The sequence below is a fragment of the Syngnathus leptorhynchus genome, unplaced genomic scaffold (assembly GCF_054491065.1).
Source record: "Syngnathus leptorhynchus isolate UIUO unplaced genomic scaffold, UIUO_Slep HiC_scaffold_143, whole genome shotgun sequence".
Taxonomy (NCBI): Eukaryota; Metazoa; Chordata; class Actinopteri; order Syngnathiformes; family Syngnathidae; genus Syngnathus; species Syngnathus leptorhynchus.
The window spans coordinates 55001-63659 of record NW_028232110.1 but is presented as its reverse complement, the minus strand read 5'-3'; positions in this window follow the sequence as shown (position 1 = coordinate 63659).

Genomic DNA, 8659 nt, shown 5'->3' with positions numbered 1-8659 from the left:
TCGGCTAAGCAATTTTAACGGGTCGCCCGGTTCTTTTTTGATCCAGCCCGGTTCTTTTTTTTATCCAGCCCGGTTCTTTTTACACTTCCAGCTGGAGCTTGGGAGCGGCTTTTTGCACAAGATCACGCCGGGTTAGGCTTCCAGGACCTCGGCTAAGCAATTTTAACGGGTCGCCCGGTTCTTTTTTGATCCAGCCCGGTTCTTTTTTTTATCCAGCCTGGTTCTTTTTACACTTCCAGCTGGAGCTCGGGAGCGGCTATTTGCACAAGATCACGCCGTGTTAGGCTTCCAGGACCTCGGCTAAGCAATTTTAACGGGTCGCCCGGTTCTTTTTTGATCCAGCCCGGTTCTTTTTTTTATCCAGCCCGGTTCTTTTTACACTTCCAGCTGGAGCTCGGGAGCGGCTTTTTGCACAAGATCACGCCGGGTTAGGCTTCCAGGACCTCGGCTAAGCAATTTTAACGGGTCCCCCGGTTCTTTTTTGATCCAGCCCGGTTCTTTTTTTATCCAGCCCGGTTCTTTTTACACTTCCAGCTGGAGCTCGGGAGCGGCTTTTTGCACAAGATCACGCCGTGTTAGGCTTCCAGGACCTCGGCTAAGCAATTTTAACGGGTCGCCCGGTTCTTTTTTGATCCAGCCCGGTTCTTTTTTTTATCCAGCCCGGTTCTTTTTACACTTCCAGCTGGAGCTCGGGAGCGGCTTTTTGCACAAGATCACGCCGTGTTAGGCTTCCAGGACCTCGGCTAAGCAATTTTAACGGGTCGCCCGGTTCTTTTTTGATCCAGCCCGGTTCTTTTTTTTATCCAGCCTGGTTCTTTTTACACTTCCAGCTGGAGCTCGGGAGCGGCTTTTTGCACAAGATCACGCCGTGTTAGGCTTCCAGGACCTCGGCTAAGCAATTTTAACGGGTCGCCCGGTTCTTTTTTGATCCAGCCCGGTTCTTTTTTTTTATCCAGCCCGGTTCTTTTTACACTTCCAGCTGGAGCTCGGGAGCGGCTTTTTGCACAAGAACACGCCGTGTTAGGCTTCCAGGACCTCGGCTAAGCAATTTTAACGGGTCGCCCGGTTCTTTTTTGATCCAGCCCGGTTCTTTTTTTTATCCAGCCCGGTTCTTTTTACACTTCCAGCTGGAGCTCGGGAGCGGCTTTTTGCACAAGATCACGCCGTGTTAGGCTTCCAGGACCTCGGCTAAGCAATTTTAACGGGTCGCCCGGTTCTTTTTTGATCCAGCCCGGTTCTTTTTTTTATCCAGCCCGGTTCTTTTTACACTTCCAGCTGGAGCTCGGGAGCGGCTTTTTGCACAAGAACACGCCGTGTTAGGCTTCCAGGACCTCGGCTAAGCAATTTTAACGGGTCGCCCGGTTCTTTTTTTGATCCAGCCCGGTTCTTTTTTTATCCAGCCCGGTTCTTTTTACACTTCCAGCTGGAGCTCGGGAGCGGCTTTTTGCACAAGATCACGCCGTGTTAGGCTTCCAGGACCTCGGCTAAGCAATTTTAACGGGTCGCCCGGTTCTTTTTTTGATCCAGCCCGGTTCTTTTTTTATCCAGCCCGGTTCTTTTTACACTTCCAGCTGGAGCTCGGGAGCGGCTTTTTGCACAAGATCACGCCGTGTTAGGCTTCCAGGACCTCGGCTCAGCAATTTTAACGGGTCGCCCGGTTCTTTTTTGATCCAGCCCGGTTCTTTTTTTATCCAGCCCGGTTCTTTTTACACTTCCAGCTGGAGCTCGGGAGCGGCTTTTTGCACAAGATCACGCCGTGTTAGGCTTCCAGGACCTCGGCTAAGCAATTTTAACGGGTCGCCCGGTTCTTTTTTTGATCCAGCCCGGTTCTTTTTTTTTTATCCAGCCTGGTTCTTTTTACACTTCCAGCTGGAGCTCGGGAGCGGCTTTTTGCACAAGATCACGCCGTGTTAGGCTTCCAGGACCTCGGCTAAGCAATTTTAACGGGTCGCCCGGTTCTTTTTTGATCCAGCCCGGTTCTTTTTCCACTTCCAGCTGGAGCTCAGCAGCGGCTTTTTGCACAAGATCACGCCGGGTTAGGCTTCCAGGACCTCGGCTAAGCACTTCTAACGGGTCGCCCGGTTCTTTTTTTGAACCAGCCCGGTTCTTTTTACACTTCCAGCTGGAGCTCAGCAGCGGCTTTTTGCACAAGATCACGCCGGGTTAGGGTTCCAGGACCTCGGCTAAGCAATTTTAACGGGCCGCCCGGTTCTTTTTTTGATCCAGCCCGGTTCTTTTTACACTTCCAGCTGGAGCTCAGCAGCGGCTTTTTGCACAAGATCACGCCGGGTTAGGCTTCCAGGACCTCGGCTAAGCACTTGTAACGGGCCCTGGTCCACCCCTGCCAGCGCATTTCAAAACTTGGCATTAATTTCGACCTAAGAGACGAAGTCTGATTTTTTTCTACCACTTGGGCGGCCTTTTTGCACCCAGAACACCCGCACCGGCACCATAAATTCGAAGGGTGCCGAGTGCGTCGGCGCAGATTCTGCGACGGAGTGACACTTCCCTCTTGTGGACATTCGGCGGTAGGTGAAATGCGCACTCGGTCTTCTCTTTTCTTTTCCTTCCAGTGAAACTTTGGCAACATTCTGCGAGCTGCTGGCTTCCAGAACCTCGGCCAAGCAGGTGGAGGATTTTTTTCCACTTCCAGCTGGAGGTGAGGAGGGACTTTTTGGGCAAGATCACGCCGACTTAGCAAGCAAGGTGGAAGTGCCAGCATGCAGTGGCTGGAAGTGTGGATGTGGAGCTCCAGCACCCTCCCTGCCTATGGAAGTGTGGAGCTCCAGCACCCTCCCTGCCTATGGAAGTGTGGAGCTCCAGCACCCTCCCTGCCTATGGAAGTGTGGAGCTCCAGCACCCTCCCTGCCTATGGAAGTGTGGAGCTCCAGCACCCTCCCTGCCTATGGAAGTGTGGAGCTCCAGCACCCTCCCTGCCTATGGAAGTGTGGAGCTCCAGCACCCTCCCTGCCTATGGAAGTGTGGAGCTCCAGCACCCTCCCTGCCTATGGAAGTGTGGAGCTCCAGCACCCTCCCTGCCTATGGAAGTGTGGAGCTCCAGCACCCTCCCTGCCTATGGAAGTGTGGAGCTCCAGCACCCTCCCTGCCTATGGAAGTGTGGAGCTCCAGCACCCTCCCTGCCTATGGAAGTGTGGAGCTCCAGCACCCTCCCTGCCTATGGAAGTGTGGAGCTCCAGCACCCTCCCTGCCTATGGAAGTGTGGAGCTCCAGCACCCTCCCTGCCTATGGAAGTGTGGAGCTCCAGCACCCTCCCTGCCTATGGAAGTGTGGAGCTCCAGCACCCTCCCTGCCTATGGAAGTGTGGAGCTCCAGCACCCTCCCTGCCTATGGAAGTGTGGAGCTCCAGCACCCTCCCTGCCTATGGAAGTGTGGAGCTCCAGCACCCTCCCTGCCTATGGAAGTGTGGAGCTCCAGCACCCTCCCTGCCTATGGAAGTGTGGAGCTCCAGCACCCTCCCTGCCTATGGAAGTGTGGAGCTCCAGCACCCTCCCTGCCTATGGAAGTGTGGAGCTCCAGCACCCTCCCTGCCTATGGAAGTGTGGAGCTCCAGCACCCTCCCTGCCTATGGAAGTGTGGAGCTCCAGCACCCTCCCTGCCTATGGAAGTGTGGAGCTCCAGCACCCTCCCTGCCTATGGAAGTGTGGAGCTCCAGCACCCTCCCTGCCTATGGAAGTGTGGAGCTCCAGCACCCTCCCTGCCTATGGAAGTGTGGAGCTCCAGCACCCTCCCTGCCTATGGAAGTGTGGAGCTCCAGCACCCTCCCTGCCTATGGAAGTGTGGAGCTCCAGCACCCTCCCTGCCTATGGAAGTGTGGAGCTCCAGCACCCTCCCTGCCTATGGAAGTGTGGAGCTCCAGCACCCTCCCTGCCTATGGAAGTGTGGAGCTCCAGCACCCTCCCTGCCTATGGAAGTGTGGAGCTCCAGCACCCTCCCTGCCTATGGAAGTGTGGAGCTCCAGCACCCTCCCTGCCTATGGAAGTGTGGAGCTCCAGCACCCTCCCTGCCTATGGAAGTGTGGAGCTCCAGCACCCTCCCTGCCTATGGAAGTGTGGAGCTCCAGCACCCTCCCTGCCTATGGAAGTGTGGAGCTCCAGCACCCTCCCTGCCTATGGAAGTGTGGAGCTCCAGCACCCTCCCTGCCTATGGAAGTGTGGAGCTCCAGCACCCTCCCTGCCTATGGAAGTGTGGAGCTCCAGCACCCTCCCTGCCTATGGAAGTGTGGAGCTCCAGCACCCTCCCTGCCTATGGAAGTGTGGAGCTCCAGCACCCTCCCTGCCTATGGAAGTGTGGAGCTCCAGCACCCTCCCTGCCTATGGAAGTGTGGAGCTCCAGCACCCTCCCTGCCTATGGAAGTGTGGAGCTCCAGCACCCTCCCTGCCTATGGAAGTGTGGAGCTCCAGCACCCTCCCTGCCTATGGAAGTGTGGAGCTCCAGCACCCTCCCTGCCTATGGAAGTGTGGAGCTCCAGCACCCTCCCTGCCTATGGAAGTGTGGAGCTCCAGCACCCTCCCTGCCTATGGAAGTGTGGAGCTCCAGCACCCTCCCTGCCTATGGAAGTGTGGAGCTCCAGCACCCTCCCTGCCTATGGAAGTGTGGAGCTCCAGCACCCTCCCTGCCTATGGAAGTGTGGAGCTCCAGCACCCTCCCTGCCTATGGAAGTGTGGAGCTCCAGCACCCTCCCTGCCTATGGAAGTGTGGAGCTCCAGCACCCTCCCTGCCTATGGAAGTGTGGAGCTCCAGCACCCTCCCTGCCTATGGAAGTGTGGAGCTCCAGCACCCTCCCTGCCTATGGAAGTGTGGAGCTCCAGCACCCTCCCTGCCTATGGAAGTGTGGAGCTCCAGCACCCTCCCTGCCTATGGAAGTGTGGAGCTCCAGCACCCTCCCTGCCTATGGAAGTGTGGAGCTCCAGCACCCTCCCTGCCTATGGAAGTGTGGAGCTCCAGCACCCTCCCTGCCTATGGAAGTGTGGAGCTCCAGCACCCTCCCTGCCTATGGAAGTGTGGAGCTCCAGCACCCTCCCTGCCTATGGAAGTGTGGAGCTCCAGCACCCTCCCTGCCTATGGAAGTGTGGAGCTCCAGCACCCTCCCTGCCTATGGAAGTGTGGAGCTCCAGCACCCTCCCTGCCTATGGAAGTGTGGAGCTCCAGCACCCTCCCTGCCTATGGAAGTGTGGAGCTCCAGCACCCTCCCTGCCTATGGAAGTGTGGAGCTCCAGCACCCTCCCTGCCTATGGAAGTGTGGAGCTCCAGCACCCTCCCTGCCTATGGAAGTGTGGAGCTCCAGCACCCTCCCTGCCTATGGAAGTGTGGAGCTCCAGCACCCTCCCTGCCTATGGAAGTGTGGAGCTCCAGCACCCTCCCTGCCTATGGAAGTGTGGAGCTCCAGCACCCTCCCTGCCTATGGAAGTGTGGAGCTCCAGCACCCTCCCTGCCTATGGAAGTGTGGAGCTCCAGCACCCTCCCTGCCTATGGAAGTGTGGAGCTCCAGCACCCTCCCTGCCTATGGAAGTGTGGAGCTCCAGCACCCTCCCTGCCTATGGAAGAGCCACCTCCGCGGGCATGCTGCTCAACCACGCCGGCCCAGAGTTCCAGCCGCTCGGCTACACTCTCTCACAAGCCCCGCCTGGAGCTCCCCAGCCCGCCCCTGGTACCTCAACTACCGAGGCCAGCCGCTCGACCAGGCCGGCCCAGAGTTCCAGCCGCTCGGCTTCACTCTCTCACAAGCCCCGCCTGGAGCTCCCCAGCCCGCCCCTGGTACCTCAACTACCGAGGCCAGCCGCTCGACCACGCCGGCGCAGAGTTCCAGCCGCTCGGATAAGCTCTGCCACTCTCCCGCTAAGCAGCCACCGGTAACGGGGAAATGTCGCCGCCTTGTGGACACGCCCTTGTAAATGAATGGGCTTTCGCACTTAGTGCAATTTTCGCCAGCTCCGTGGCTGCAAGTATGGAGCTATGGAGCCACCAGCCAGGCTGGAGCTCTGGAGCTCTGGAAGTATGGAGCTCTGGAGCTCTGGAGCTATGGAGCTATGGAGCTATGGAGCTATGGAGCTATGGAGCTCTGGGGCTATGGAGCTATGGAGCTATGGAGCTATGGAAGTATGGAGCTATGGAGCTATGGAGCTATGGAAGTATGGAAGTATGGAGCTATGGAGCTATGGAAGTACGGAGCTATGGAGCTATGGAAGTATGGAAGTATGGTAGTATGGAGCTATGGAGCTATGGAGCTATGGAGCTCTGGAGCTCTGGAGCTATGGAGCTATGGAAGTAGGGAGCTATGGAGCTATGGATGTATGGAGCTATGGAGCCACCAGCCAGCCAGGCTGGAGCTATGGAAGTATGGAGCCATGGAGCTCCGGAGCTATGGAAGTATGGAGCTATGGAGCTCTGGTGCTATGGAGCTATGGAGCTCTGGTGCTATGGAGCTATGGAGCTCTGGTGCTATGGAGCTATGGAGCTCTGGTGCTATGGAGCTATGGAGCTCTGGTGCTATGGAGCTATGGAGCTCTGGTGCTATGGAGCTATGGAGCTCTGGTGCTATGGAGCTATGGAGCTCTGGTGCTATGGAGCTATGGAGCTCTGGTGCTATGGAGCTATGGAGCTCTGGTGCTATGGAGCTATGGAGCTCTGGTGCTATGGAGCTATGGAGCTCTGGTGCTATGGAGCTATGGAGCTCTGGTGCTATGGAGCTATGGAGCTCTGGTGCTATGGAGCTATGGAGCTATGGAGCTCTGGTGCTATGGAGCTATGGAGCTCTGGTGCTATGGAGCTATGGAGCTCTGGTGCTATGGAGCTATGGAGCTCTGGTGCTATGGAGCTCTGGTGCTATGGAGCTATGGAGCTCTGGTGCTATGGAGCTCTGGAGCTCTGGAGGTATGGAGCTATGGAGCCACCAGCCAGCACCCTCCGTGGCTGGATCAATGGAAGTGTTTTAGGTACCAGGCAGCCAAAGGGCCGAGGCCTCACGCTCGACCACGCCGGCGCAGAGTTCCAGCCGCTCGGATAAGCTCTGTCACTCACCCGCCGCGCAGCCACCGGTAACGGGGAAATGTCGCCGCCTTGTGGACACGCCGTTGTAAATGAATGGGCTTTCGCACTTAGTGCAATTTTAGCCAACTCTCTGACTGGAGCTATGGAAGTATGGAGCTATGGAGCCACCAGCCACCCAGGCTGGAGCTATGGAGCTATGGAGCTCTGGTGCTATGGAGCTATGGAGCTCTGGTGCTATGGAGCTATGGAGCTCTGGTGCTATGGAGCTATGGAGCTCTGGTGCTATGGAGCTATGGAGCTCTGGTGCTATGGAGCTATGGAGCTCTGGTGCTATGGAGCTATGGAGCTCTGGTGCTATGGAGCTATGGAGCTCTGGTGCTATGGAGCTATGGAGCTCTGGTGCTATGGAGCTATGGAGCTCTGGTGCTATGGAGCTATGGAGCTCTGGTGCTATGGAGCTATGGAGCTCTGGTGCTATGGAGCTATGGAGCTCTGGTGCTATGGAGCTATGGAGCTCTGGTGCTATGGAGCTATGGAGCCCTGGAGCCCTGGAGCTATGGAGCCCTGGAGCTATGGAGCTATGGAGCCCTGGAGCTATGGAGCTATGGAGCTCTGGTGCTATGGAGCTATGGAGGTATGGAGCCACCAGCCAGCACCCTCCGTGGCTGGATCAATGGAAGTGTTTTAGGTACCAGGCAGCCAAAGGGCCGAGGCCTCACGCTCGACCACGCCGGCGCAGAGTTCCAGCCGCTCGGATAAGCTCTGTCACTCACCCGCCGCGCAGCCACCGGTAACGGGGAAATGTCGCCGCCTGGCGGACACGCCGTTGTAAATGAATGGGCTTTCGCACTTAGTGCAATTTTCGCCAACTCTCTGACTGGAGCTATGGAAGTATGGAGCTATGGAGCCACCAGCCACCCAGGCTGGAGCTATGGAGCTCTGGAGGTATGGAGCTCTGGTGCTATGGAAGTCTGGAGCTATGGAGCTATGGAAGTATGGCGCTATGGAGCTATGGAGCTCTGGAAGTATGGAGCTATGGAGCTATGGAGCTCTGGAGGTATGGAGCTATGGAGCCCTGGAGCCCTGGAGCTATGGAGCCCTGGAGCTATGGAGCTATGGAGCCCTGGAGCTATGGAGCTATGGAGCCCTGGAGCTATGGAGCTATGGAGCCCTGGTGCTATGGAGCTATGGAGCTCTGGTGCTATGGAGCTATGGAGCTCTGGTGCTATGGAGCTATGGAGCTCTGGTGCTATGGAGCTATGGAGCTCTGGTGCTATGGAGCTATGGAGCTCTGGTGCTATGGAGCTATGGAGCTCTGGTGCTATGGAGCTATGGAGCTATGGAGCTCTGGAAGTATGGAGCTCTGGTGCTATGGAGCTATGGAGCTCTGGTGCTATGGAGCTATGGAGCTCTGGTGCTATGGAGCTATGGAGCTCTGGTGCTATGGAGCTATGGAGCTCTGGTGCTATGGAGCTATGGAGCTATGGAGCCACCAGCCAGCACCCTCCGTGGCTGGATCAATGGAAGTGTTTTAGGTACCAGGCAGCCAAAGGGCCGGGGCCTCACGCTCGACCACGCCGGCGCAGAGTTCCAGCCGCTCGGATAAGCTCTGTCACTCACCCGCCGCGCAGCCACCGGTAACGGGGAAATG